The sequence below is a fragment of the Berghia stephanieae genome, chromosome 1 (assembly GCF_034508935.2).
Source record: "Berghia stephanieae isolate SIO BIC M18660-M18661 chromosome 1, UCSD_Bste_1.3, whole genome shotgun sequence".
In the NCBI taxonomy this organism is placed as follows: Eukaryota; Metazoa; Mollusca; class Gastropoda; order Nudibranchia; family Aeolidiidae; genus Berghia; species Berghia stephanieae.
The window spans coordinates 10,188,891-10,203,890 of NC_088360.1; the positions used below are offsets into that span (position 1 = coordinate 10,188,891).

Here is a 15,000-nt window from a genome sequence, read left to right on the forward strand (position 1 = left end):
TATTTGTAGAGTAGTATTGTAGTGTGAGACCACTGTCATATTGGTTAGTTACAATTTGCTGACAACTATGGAGTTTTTCTCAATCTATATTTTATTGTTTTTAAATAAAAGTGCGGCTATGTGGTCTTGTGGTATGACACTCACTTTCGAATCGGAAGGTCCTGGGTTTGAGCCTCGCACTCGGCACATAGTTGAGTCCTTGGAAAAGGCTCTTTACTCACATTCTCTCACCGTACTCAGGTGTAAAATGAGTACCTGGCCGTTAACAGCGTCGTCTTTGTCCGATAAATTGTAGTATCTCCTAACAGGCATCATGTCCCCATCCTACATGTTAAATGTTGCTGTTGCCCTTTGTAAAGCGCTTTGAGCACATTTAGTGGATATTGCGCTATATAAAAGCTCTTTCTTTTTTTCTGTCAACTAGCAGTTTAGTCCAGAGGTCAAAGGCCTCACGACTAGGACGTACCAGGTTCGACTCTCAACAATACCATTTATAAAATGTGAAATTTTTATAATCCATGTTTAATAATCATGTTTTTTGTTTTATAAGTATTGTATATTGGTCTCAAATAAATGCATATAAATTATGTATACCAGTGAATAAGTAAGATTTCAGGTGCAAAGGCGAGATAAAATGCTATACCCAAATCTTTTTTATATATAAAAGTAGATAGTCCTTGAGCCCATGAGCGAGAGTTCATCCCAGTTTCTATAGCACGAAACGGACAAGAGCAATTGCCTTCTGACCTTTGGATTGGACGCTAGTCTATTGCAAAGTACTTTCTGCCAGATTTAAAAGACCCAGCTACCCAATCACTGCTGCGTGGACAGGAGGGTCAGAAACAAATCTCAACTGCGCCTGGAGTTGATCGTGGTCCCTTTGCATCTGGAATGAGTGCTCTACCAACTGAGCTATCAGAACCTTCAATTTTTTTATAAGCCCGCTCAAAAATCCCCTTTTTAGATTGATAAATGTAAATGGAATTTACTCCTTTTTTTTTCTATTGAATCCATCTCCTGTTTATATCATGAGCACTGATTGGGCCCAGGGAAATATCATCTTCACCTCAATTTAAAGCTATTAAATTTATAAAAGTTGTACACAACTTAAATCAATCCTCACTGTCCTCATCGTCCACAGGTCATGTTTACAAAACATATTTAACTTACAGTAGGTTTGTTGATACTGATAACCAAACGCAATTTTTATTATGGGCTTGATTTAACTTTTTGATTTGTTGTTATGGACAATATTTGCGTTGGTTTGAGAGCATTTCCAGCATAATACTGAGCCCGTAACAATTCGGATTATCTGACCTGCAAATGCGTACACATCTATTTAAATTTAATGAAAGGAATGGTTCTAATTAATGTATCCAGTCCCTGTCGTCGTCATTTGTCACGTCACAACTCAAATTCGATTTATATAACATTTAGAATTTAAACTTATCTTGCCTATTTAAATAAAAAACGGTCTTGTCATCATTTGTGGATGGTATTGCAATCACTTGTGGCCAATGCTTACCATAACATTGTCCATATTTCTGAGTCAAGACTATTCTTCAGTCAATCTGCCCAGCTTTGACTGTTTCCAATCCAATACTAATAGTCTAGTAATAGGTACCTCTAAGGTCCTTAGTCCTCAGTAAGATCCGTAAGTCGTAAGTTGATGACGATTGTTTGGGGAGATCAATAACTGGCAGTTGCAGCAGTATTACATTATCCTCTTCAACTTTTTCATTTTAATTCGATTTCTTGATGCCTCAAACACGAATCACTTGCCAATATCGGTGTTATCAACCAGACCTCAAGAGCACGATACTTCGACATTGGCATGGTGGCGGGGTATTATTGTGCGAGCATTCGATGGTTGTGGTGGGTGGTGTGTAGTAGTAGTAGTAGTAGTAGTAGTAGTAGTAGTAGTAGTAGTAGTAGTAGTAGTAGTAGTAGTAGTAGTAGTAGTAGTAGTGTAGTATAGTAGTAGTAGTAGTAGTAGTAGTAGTAGTAGTAGTAGTAGTAGTAGTAGTAGTAGTAGTAGTAGTAGTAGTAGTAGTAGTAGTAGTAGTGTAGTAGTTAGTAGTAGTAGTAGTAGTAGTAGTAGTAGTAGTAGTAGTAGTAGTAGTAGTAGTAGTATAGTGTAGTAGTAGTAGTAGTAGTAGTAGTATAGTTAGTAGTAGTAGTAGTAGTAGTAGTAGTAGTAGTAGTAGTAGTAGTAGTAGTAGTAGTAGTAGTAGTAGTAGTAGTAGTAGTAGTAGTAGGGAGTAGTAGTAGTAATATTAGTAGTAGTAGCAGCTAATAATATAATTACATTATATTATATTCTTTAGTAGCAGTAAATACTAGAGCATTTGCATTGCGCAATATCCACCACACTTCACGTATCGCTTGCGCAAATGAATTATCAATATGGATGAAGAAATAGAGGTTGCATGTTTCTGTGCTTTACTACTTAGAAAAAAAAAAAAAGAAAAATGGAAAGAGAAAACAATATTGGGTGCATCCCTTAAGGACCCAAAGATTGCTCAAGGGTCAACTCCATAGACTACAGTGATCTCCGATCTTATCCTAAAATGTTTTTCTTGGAATCGCCTCACTTTACCCAGATGCAAAGGTGTACCAGTTTGCTGAGGAGAGTAATCTTTGACACATTAGCGTCCTTTCAAGAGGATAATAGAGGGTCAGCATGGCTCAGCAGTACAATCTTTGCTGCGTACCTGAAAGGTACCGAGTTCGATCACCCGCAGCTGCGCTGTGTGACCTTGAGCAAGTCACCTCGCCCAGCTTAATTTGCGATGCTGCACTGCGACTGACGCCTGGGTTATTCCACTCTTCCCTTGGAATAGACCATAGAGAAAAATTTCCCCAATGGGATGAATAAAGGGAATTTTTTTTTTTTTTTTAATTTAAAACTGTAATCGGTCTGCTCAACGCTACAGAAACATGGATAAGTTCCGGGTCTATAAGCTTAGGAGGCAGTATGGCAGAGTAGTTAGCGCGTTGTACTCTGGACTCAGAGGTTCCGTGTTCGAATCCGACCGAAGCGAATTTGTACTTTCTTAGAGCACGAAAACACTCCAATCACTCACTCCATTCAGACGTAAAAGGGTACCTGTAAAGCTAAGATAGTAATCTGCGATAGACTAGCGACCTGTGCAAAGGTTTTCAAACAAAGACGTTAATTGTCCGCTTCACACTATTGAAACCGGGATAAACTCCGGCACCATTGGCTACAAGGCTCTAAAGGACTTAATTTGTCTTACAATGAGCCCAAATGGCTCATAAGGACTTAAGGACAAATTATTTTCATTGAGAATTCCCAAAATAAATAAACGATAACGATAATTGATCCCACAAGTTACCAAATAGACGTGCGCCCAGTTTTTATACACGTTACTGTTGTGTCACAAGGTGTAACACTTCTTAAATTATGTTTATAAACATACGTTATTAAATTGACGAAAATGTTTATGTTGCTATGCATTCTGTACATGGTTTCATCATATATAATTATTTTTCGAATTGTTCTTTTTATGCGTTTTATGTTCAGAATTGAAATAAATAAATAAATAGGAAAACAAAAATTACTGAAATGGAAAGATGAAACGAACATAGGGATGCAGGAAATAAAGACAGGCATTGCAACTTTGACACGGCGCCGCCAAGTCTGGTTCATTTTTGGAAGGCGGCTATATTTTTCTACTATCACAACTGATGTGAACACTGGACTGTCCCGTCGATTGGCTCGGGGCCATGACGCCATGCTCGGGACACAGTAGGTCTGTTTTGTCCCGTCCCGATTGGTGTGGTACATTTCACTTTATTACATAGGTTACAGATTTGGGACAGGACTGGGAGGACAGTCCTGTCCTAGTGCGGTAGGGGCGTAAAGAAAAGGTAAGACAAAGGGGAATTGGTTCAAGTAGGAAACAGATGTAGATTCCAAGAGCACACTATCAGAGTACTTAGTTTGAGATCACCTAAATGTCTCATCCTGACGTAAAGCAGAGGTCCCCACTATGAGGAACACACTCAAATGTTTACAAATCATATACATATTCTAACATGTAAACAAAACATAATACCGTGCATAACAGAGAGATGATTTACAAGGGGAAAAAATATCATCTCCCAAAACCAACTATGCATTTGACTGTTTTCCTCTCAGCCAGGGTATCCGACCAGGACCGGGACAAAACCAAGTAATTTCATTCCAAGACAAAGACAGACAGGAAGTTGGAAAACAGATATAGGGTGATAGAAGACACAGTAAGTACCTCCCTGCCCACTATGGGAGGTCAGGAACCCCACCCAGTATCCGGCAAGGGCCAGGACAAAACCAAGTAATCTCATTCCAAGATAAAGCCAGAAAGCATGATGGAAAACAAATAAAGGGGAACAGAAGACACGATAATTGCCTCCCTGTCCACTATGGGAGGTCAGGAACCCCACCAAGGGCTAAAAAATAACGTTCATCGCTGGATATCAGCATCATGCCTTTCCTAAAGGAGTGTCGTTTGTTTGTTTGTTTTTAAGGGTTTTACGGCGCTTGCAACACATTTAGGTTATATCGGCGCCAGTAAAAATAAAAAAATGGGATAGTAAAAAGTTCTAGAATTACAATTAAAGCACCCAAGAAAACGTAAGACAAAGGGGAACTGGGAACAAATAGGGATCAGGTGTAGATTCCAAGAGCGTGTATTTAGTTTGAGATCACCTACTATAAGTCTCATCCGGACACAAGCACAAAATCCAACAAAGAGGAATACACTCAAATGCTTACATTATACATTCAAAATAACAAATATAATAATATTTAACAGAGAGATGATTTACAAGGAGAAAAATATAATCTCCCAAAACAATAACTATGCATTTGACTGTTTCCCTCCCAGCCAGGGCCAGGACAAAACCAAGTAATCTCATTCCAAGACAAAGACAGAAGGCATGTTGGAAAATAGATATAGGGGGATAGAGGACACAGTATGTACCTCCCTGCCCACTATGGGAGGTCAGGAACCCCACCCAGTAAAGGAGTGTCATCGAGCAGCCCAATCACTGGCTTTGGTGCTACTTTAGGTCATGGTCGCAGTCAAAAATTGTACAACCCATCGGCACACAAGTTATCTGTGCCAGCACATTACATAATTCAACTAGTTCCCCACAGCCGACACGACACCACCACCACCACGGCCGTCGGCAGCAACAGCACTACCACAACCGAATCACCATCATCAATAAATACATCATCATCGTCATTTTTCTCATCATAATCATCACCACCATTGCCACTACCACAACCACCTCTATCAACACCACGACAATTGTTGTTTGTTTTTAAGGGTTTTACGGCGCTTGCAACACATTTAGGTTATATCAGCGCCAGTAAAAAGGATGAAAATGGGATAGTAAAAAGTTCTAGAATTACAATTAAAGCACCCAAGAAAAAGTAAGACAAAGGGGAATTGAGAACAAATAGGGATCAGATGTAGATTCCAAGAGCACACCACCAATGTACTTAGTTTGAAATCACCTACAAGTCTCATCCAGACACAAGCACAAAATCCAACAAAGAGGAACACACTCAAATGCTTACATTATACATTCAAAATAAAAATAATAATACATAACAGAGAGATGATTTACAAGGAAAAAAATATCATCTCCCAAAACAATAACTGCATTTGACTGTTTCCCTCCCAGCTAGGATTCCGGCCAGTGCCAGGACAAAACCAAGTAATCTCATTCCGAGACAAAGACTGAAAGCATGTTGGAAAATAGATATAAGGGGATAGAAGACACAGTATGTACCTCCCTGCCCACTATGGGAGGTCAGGAACACCACCCAGACCACGACAATGAACCAATATTTAACCCCCTCCTTACCACCTACAGCAAAATCGCCACATTTGTTACGACACAATATACGTTTTTCTTATTCCGATTTATTTTGTACATCACAAACTTTGAAGAATCATCTTTGTTTAATCAATAAGAACATATAGTTGTTTTGTGAGAGAGCTTGTTTAAATTTTTAAAAATCAATTTTTCTGCTAGGTAAGCCTGCCATTTTGGGAAAAATACTGAAAATGATTGGTAAGGAAAGAGTTAATACAGTGATCATTGTTACAACAAACAACGACTAGACCACTACTGTTTGTTTATTATTAGGGGTTTACGGCACTAGCGACACATAGGTCATTTCAGTGCCAATAAAAAGGAAGAAAATTGGATGTCAAAAAATTTTAGATTTACAATCAAAACTCCCAAGAAAAAGTAAGAAAAATGGGACTGGTTTAAATAAGGAACAGAAGATTACATGAACTATCAGTATACCTAGTTTGAGATTACCCAAAAATCTAATCCAGACATAAGCACAGGGTCCCGCTAAGAGGTTTACACTCAAACGTTTAAAAAATATGTTCAAAACAAAATTAATAACAATACATAACAAAGAGATGATTTACAAAAGGGAAAAAATCATCTCCGGAAATAATTACTACTAATAATTTCCCTCTCAGCCAATGACTCTAACCAGGCCAGGACAAAATCAAGCAACCTCGTTCCACGGCAAAGACAGAAAGCAACCTGGAAAATGGTAATATTTAATATACAGGGAGAAAGAAGACACAGCAAAAGTGACCTCCCCGCTGCAAAAGATCAAGAGATTAATGTATCACTAGAGGGCGTTGAAAATCTGCTAAATCATTTAAAAACATGTAAGGCAGAGGGACCCGAAATATTTCACCACGGCTTCTAAAAATTGTAGCAAAGGAGATTGCTCCTGTGCTGACTGAACTATTTGAAATGTCTCTTAAATCAGGCATCATACCTCAAATGTACAAATTATATACTTATGTACAGCCAATTCATAACAAAGGTGACCGGAAAATTGCTTTAAATTATCGCCCAATCTCCCTGACCTGTATATCTTGTAAACTACTGGAGCACATCGTAAAGTCCTTCATGACAGATCAAATGAATTACTGAATGATGCTCAGCATGGTTTCAGAAAAGGCAGATCATGTGAAATGGTCTATACTTATCACTGGAACTTGACAAAGGTGGACAAACAGACCTGATACTCCTTGATTTCGAGAAAGCTTTTGATAAAGTACCAGATACACGCCTTCTCTACAAGATCCAGAAAGTTGGAATAATTGGTCAGACACTGAAATGGATAGAACGATTTCTGAGCGACAGAACCCAACAAATAGTTGTCAAAGGTCAAACCTTTGATATAGGACAAGTAATCTCAGGAGTCCCCCAAGGATCGGTTCTAGGTCCTTTGCTTTTTCTTGTTTTCATTAACGACCTCTCCCTGATGGTTTAACATCTAAAGTTCATATGACAATGCACTCTATTGAAGATAGCGTCGAACATCAATGTAAACAAATGCAACGTTCTGACGACATCAAACAAAAAACATGTAAACTACAAGTACCACCTTCATGGCCAAAAATTAGATAAAATCAAATCTTCTAGATATCTTGGACTAAATATTATCCATACCCTCAAATGGAAATCACATATCACAAATATAACATCATAGGCAAACAAAATAAGCACTTTTTAAATATGAAATCTGAGTGGCTGTCCCGACAAAACTCAGGCACTCACCTACAAAACTAAAGTAACGCCCATCCTCGAATATGCTAGCATAATATTGGATCCCTACACAAAAACTGATATAAACAATATAATATAGAGCTGCAAGGAGATTAACTAATAAATACATTACAATAGTGTAACAAAACTCACAGAAAGCTTAGGTCTGGGGAAAAATGCAACATCATCACAAAAGAAAGAAGATATTTATCTTTAAAAAGTGAGTGGAGCAGGCACTTATGTTGATAATAACAAAAGTGCAAGAAGATAATATGATATGTACCTTCCAAAAAATTAAAACAAGCATGACCAGAATAAAACTCCCAAACTACATAAAACCAAAAAACAGACTAACAAAAGAACACGACAACAATTCAAACATCAAGAACAGACATCCGCCATTACTCTTTCTTTTCCTCCGCCGTTCATTTATGGAATAAACTCCCTCAGGAGTTGATAGAAACTAAAAACAATACAGAATTTGAAAGGGTCTTGGAAGAGTGGAAATAATATCAAATAATGAAATGATCACATCATGTATTTTGAATATGTGAATGTGTTTGTGTGTGTGTCATGAAATTCATAAATGTGAACTGTGTCAGGATCCTTTATTTACGGGGCTACTACAACAACCACAAAGAAGACGAAGATCCCTTCCATCTTCACTATTGCAACATATTAATATTATGTTACCACAATAACCTTCATCAAAACTGCCGACGCAAATAACACGTAACTAAAATTAAAATAATTCAACAAACATGATATATATCTTTATTAAAATCTAAAACAGTTTATATGCAATGCACCCAAAATTTTAAATACAACAATGGGAGAAATCATCATTTGAAAAAAATGGAAGACTCGACAACAACAACAAAAAATTAAGTAAAGTGAAAAAGGAATCGTGAAAATTGATGAGCAGATTGAGAGTTATCGTAACATTTACATAGACAAGATAATCTGTGATCTAAGCATAGAATTAAACGAATGAGAATACGTACGAAGCCTAAACAGTGTCCACCAATGCAAGCATTCAGCGCCATTTTATTGTTGGCTGAGAATGTAGTCATTACCATTCATTCGGTCTCTATGTCAACATAACGACACAAGAAAAACAACAAACAATATCAAAATCCACAATAAAATGTTTCAGAACTGTTGCGTATATTTATGGCACAATGAAGCTGTCAAAAAATGAAGTTAGAGAATGTGTGTAATCATGTATTATAATAACCTGTAATGTGTTTTCCAACCACCACATCATCTACTACTACAACCACCACCACAATATCATCACTAACACTACTACTACAACCACCAGCCCCACATCATTATCACTACCACTACTACTACACCACCACCAGCACATCATCATCACTACCACTACTACTCAATGTCTCAATCGTTTCTATGTTATATGTTTGTGATGAGAATATTGGCTATTAAGCTTAACGGCTGGTCAAAAATTACTTCGCGATGGTGGCGAACGAATCGGCGATCTCAAGAAGTGAGTGAGAGAGGGATCTAGAAATGACTTTGGGTTTGAAACGAATATTTTTGTGTTCGTGGATAGCTCACACGGTAGAGCCACGCTCTCACCTGCCAGGCGGAGTTGTCGTACCAATAAGGTCGCAGGTTCAAACCCCACCACCGCCGCGAAAAAAATTTTTATTCTCTATTGTCTTCTGGCACTTTTCTACTCACTTCATATCTTGTTGTTACCACTACTACTACAATCACCACAACCACATCGTCATCACTACCACTACTACTGCAACCACCACCACCATATCATCATCATTACCACTACTACCACAACCACCACCACCACTACTACTACAACCACCACCACCACCACCACCACATCATCACTACCTCAACTACTACAACCACCATCACAATAGCATCACTACCACTACTACCACAACCACCAGCACCACATCATTATCACTACCACTACTGCACCACCACCAGCACATAATCATCACTACCACTACTACTACAACCACCACTACCACCATATCATTACCATTACCACTACTACTACAACCACCACAACCACATCGTCATCACTACCACTACTACTGCAACCACCACTACCACCATATCATCACCATTACAACTACTACTACAACCACCACAACCACATCATCATCACTACCAGTACTACTACAACCACCACCACATCATCATCACTATCACTACTACTACAACTACAACCACCACCACATTATCATCACTACCACTACTACTACTGCAACCACCACCACCATATCATCATCCTTGAAATATTTTTTTTTTTTAATTGAGCTTTATATAGTGCAATATCTACTAAATGTGCTCAAAGCGCTTTACAAGGGGTCCCTGGTCAACATTTAACATGTAGGACGGGACATGACGCCTGTTAGGCGATATTACAATTTTTCGGACAAAGACAACTCTGTTAACGGCCAGGTACTCATTTTACACCTGAGTACGGTGAGAGAATGTGAGTAAAGAGCCTTTTCCAAGGACTCAACTATGCGCCGAGCGCGAGGCTCGAACCCAGGACCTTCCGATCCGAAAGCGAGTGTCATACTACTAGACCACATAGCCGCATCATTACCACTACTACTACAAACACCACCACCACATCATCATCATGACCACTACTACTACAACCACCACCACCACCATATCATTACCATTACCACTACTACTACAACTACAACCACCACCACATCATCATCACTACCACTACTACTACAACTACAATCATCACCACCACCACATCATCATCACTATTACTACTACAACTACAACCACCACCAACACCACATCACCTCACTAACACCAGTACTATAATCACTACCATTAGGTTTTGGAGCTTTACTTCATTTGAAATAAGGAAACTTCGGAATTGTATTTGGCATTGTGTTTATATATAATAATATAATTCTAATCAGTTATCTATTTAGAACTAGATACTATACAATGTATGCCAAATACCACCCCAATTCCCCTTTCTTGTGTGCGGGAATTCCTCTTTCGGCATTGAAATTGAGTGTGAGAGAGTCATCACTACACACATAAACAACAGAAACAATTTAAAAACATGACTATGACACGCAACCACTCACACACGAGGCTATACTATTTATCCCTTTCTCTATATAGAAGACAAACAATAGCTTGACTCTCGCTACACTTCGCATTGATGTTTGTCGTCTCACGAGTTCAACTCTCGGTCGACCTGTCAATATTCCTTTTTGCCTCGGACGTAATCATTAATAGAATGTTGTGTGGTTTTTGACCGTGAAGAAAACCTTAAGAAGTCACATTTATATCATTTTAGAGAGATCGTTTTGAATAATTTTGAGTTAAACGAGCGAGCAGCAACTTGTTTTCATGAACGGCCGATCAGCGCTTGTTTACTATAGTAACGCGATTCCCAGCCAACAACTCAATGGCGGATATTTTTCTCATCGAGGCCGCTGGTTGGTTAGCCAATAAGAGCACCGTACGGTTTCCATTGGGTAAATTCCTTGGATCTAAGTCAAATTTTATGATGTTATTAAAGTATTAACGTTAAAGCGGGTCTGGATGTCACACCTGCATATATGTACATGTTGCAAAAAGCAAGATGAAAACAGATATTGGGGGGTTGAAAGACACAACAAGTAACCTCCTGTCCACCATGAAGAAGTTCCCACCTAACTAACTTTTTATTGCCCAGAAACAATGTTAAATACAATACGTATCAACATATTTAATTTTGTAACATATTATAATCAAACCATCAATTATCTGTTTTACATCCTTAAATTTCAACTTTTGTTTCATTCCAGTTTTACCCCTTCCTCAAGTAAACACGATATATATTATATATATATATATATATATATATATATATATATATATATATATATAAATTATGCCTTTTCCGCCACGACATCATAGGATATCGTCGCCTAGGCATTCCACGAAGGAATATAGATAACTCATCAAACAAGATGTCTGATGTCAACAGGAATCACCCATGTTGTCCAAGTGAGCAAATTGGGGTTAATAATCTTGCTCAAGGAAAAAAACGAAAGTGCCTGAAGTGGGGCTCGAACTCGGATCCTTCCAGGTCACAGTGCAATGCCTTAACCACTCGACCACTTGGCCCCCATATATTAGATTGTCATAATAGCTGAAACATTATAGGTAAAACTGTGTGTGCGTGTGTGTGTGTGTGCAAGAGGAGAGAGAGAGAGAGAGAGAGAGAGAGAGAGAGAGAGAGAGAGAGAGAGAGAGAGAGAGAGAGAGAGAAAATGAGATGAATATATAAATCAAGAATAAGGCAGGGGGGGCGGGGAAGGTTTTATTGAAGAAAACCAGAGGGCGATTGTGTTATTATCGATCCCCCACCCGCCCTATCAAGATATATATAAAAATATTTTTTTAAAAATAAATTAATTAAATTATCGATGGGGGGCAGAGAGAGAGAGAGAGAGAGAGAGAGAGAGAGAGAGAGAGAGAGAGAGAGAGAGAGAGAGAGAGAGAGAACGGGAAAGTGAGGATGTGTTTCAAAGTTACATTTAAAATAAAGGAAAGAGATAAAATAAAAAACAAAAAACACAACCTGGTTGACCCAACAGTTGAATAGGTAAAAAGTATTCTAAAATGAATTCAAAATAGAGCAAACTTAGCTTTGAAATTCTCCTAGATTAAGGTGTAAATAACAACGATTACTTCAGTGAAGTGTCAACAAAGAAGCTAAAAAAGGCATTTAAAAAAACAATTCCAATTAAATGATATTTTTATAGGTCGTATAATATGTTTTGTAGATCCACTGATGAAGACAAAAAAAAAATTTTTAAATATTGTTTTAAGGCAATAACGACTAATATAGGTAAGACAAATAAAGAAAACTCCTGGAGTTGGGCAGCTTGAAAATATTACTGATTTGATTTGGGGGGGGGGGGGGGTGAGGGCAAGGGGTCTCGATTACTCTTGGGGTCCCGATTTTCCAGAGGTGGTTTACCATAAAGCAATCACCCCACAAACTAAGGGACTGATTTCGATCCCAGAGCAGTCGATATTTTTTTTCTCTTCAGACACTCCCCTACCCTCTCACTCTCAAATTCCTGTCTACCCTACAGTAGTTGGGGCTGTTAGAATTGTCAGAAATAATTTTGCAATAGACTAAAATACTTTCCAAAGAATAGCGAGCAATACGATTCAATAGTCTGATGTCACGCCGCCTGGCAACGGTGGCCATCTTGGTTCTAAACAAAAAAAATCATTACTTTTTATTTTTCATGCTTGCTAGAACTTTTCATGTCTTGTGATCAGAATGTGTAAAAGTCAAAATATGATCAAATGTATGTGTTTTTTTTCCTTCTGGATACGCTTTATACTCGCCGGAGAAATATTTCATATGGGCGTCCGCCATTGTTCCGATAGTTTAGAGCCAGTGTTACTAAGTTACTAGTCATTAGGAAGGAAGTGACGTTACGACTGTTGAAGAGTATTGCTTCTGTCCATTTATAGCTACTGAAACCATTAATTTTATAACACATATTCCAGAAATAACCATTATATAACGCAAAATTCGAGATAAAATATTCTGAGTACACTTTAAATATTAAACATAAATATAACATTTGGTGTGTATGAAATAAGCTAGATATAGTATTATTCTAAATTGACACACACACACACACACACACACTGACATAGATATACTTAAAACTGTGAATCACTTAGAGCATATCCTACTCATGGTTATGTTCTATACAAATGCTATGTATTATCATTATCATTATTTATTATCATTACCATTACCATTATTATTATTGTTATCATTATCATTATTATTATCATCATTATCATTATTATATTATTATTATTATTATTATTATTATTATTATTATTATTATTATTATTATTATTATTATTATTATTATATTATTATATCATTATTATATCATTATTATGATTATTATTATTATTATTATTATTATTATTATTATTATTATTATTATTATTATTATATAGTTAGTTGCTATGACAAACAAATGCATAAAAAATCTATCAGAGCATTTACTATGGACAGTAACAACCATTTGATATTGGCCAATGGGTGAGGAATAAGTGTGGAGATGAACATCCTTTTACTTTGCTGCAGGGTATCATTGAGTATTAAACATGTCTATACCAGTCGTGTGTGTAACAAGATAAATCAGGGTCAAGTTCGATGAGAACAGTGGAGTTTCCCAAACTGCAACTAAAATTGTTGGTGATGAAAATGTTATACTTTATATGTATATTTTGATACACAAACATATTTAAAAGGAGAACTTCACCTCCCCCCCCCCCCCCCCCCCCCCACCTTCCTTAAAGCTACAATTTCTTTGACCTTTTTGCATAGGTAAATTGCATGTCAATAATATATTTGTAATATAAAATATATAATAATTGCTGCTACAATAATATATCTCACTTAATCATGAAAAACGATTTACCATGATACCATAAATACATAAAGTTTGTATAAAATATATAGCCATTTGTATGAATGCATTAAAAAACTACAAATAGATCTGAATTCAATGTTTACATATAACAGAATGAAAAGATCTAAAGATTTTGTAAAACTGGCAGATCAAATTATTCACTTCCAAAAGAAGAAATGGATATCATATATATTCATGTGAATAATATATTTGACTGTTGTTACCAAGTAACATCCCTTATGTCATAAAGTGAAAAGATAACATTCCGCATATGAATTGCTTCATTTTTATTTTCAGATAAATGCCAATTACAAGTCTTGATGAGTAAAAATATTCAGCCTGTAACGTCAAGAATATTTGAATTATTCTTTTAATTCCACTTTTTAACACAATAAAAGGTAAACGAAGCTATTGTTCAGTTTCAGTTCAGCTGTAGATTACAGAATGGCATTTTCAAGGCAACAAAAAAGAAAATTTGAATTAGAATGTGAGGATTTTTTTTTTATTTGGTTTAAACCAGTTTCAGTGATGATACTCACAAAAAGTCAAAAAGGAGGAAAAGTCTCGGAAAAACGGAAAACTCACCAAGAACATTCTTGCACCACAGGAAAGTAGGCAGGATGACTTCTTTTGAGTACAATTTTAAAACGCCCGGAGTCCAGTAAAAGGAGGAAATTTTTATATATATATATATTTTTTTTTTTTTTAAAAAGGAGGTATTTTTTAAAGATTTATTATATTAATAGACCTGCATGCGAGTCCTGACCAAATTGTCTGAACTTTTTCACACATATCGCATTACCGGATCTTTTATTTTGTAACTCAGTACTTAGTCATATACATTTTCTTTTGGATTGTCCTACCGAATATATTTATATTAAAATGTTAAAAAGTACCAAACATTTATAGG

The 15,000-nt window shown here is 36.8% G+C and overlaps 1 protein-coding gene across 2 annotated transcripts in view; it reads right to left on the minus strand.

The window, feature by feature from the left end:
- LOC144967582 (inactive polypeptide N-acetylgalactosaminyltransferase-like protein 5) overlaps positions 1–1,701 on the minus strand; it is a 23,115-nt gene extending 21,414 nt beyond the window's left edge. The window contains exon 1 of one of the 2 annotated variants that reach the window (XM_078905040.1): positions 1,526–1,701. The gene's annotated coding sequence lies outside the window, so the exon portion shown is untranslated. Of the gene's footprint in view, positions 1–1,455 lie in introns of both variants that reach the window. The other variant, XM_078905050.1, reaches the window with a different exon arrangement.
- Positions 1,702–15,000: the final 13,299 nt, after the last annotated feature.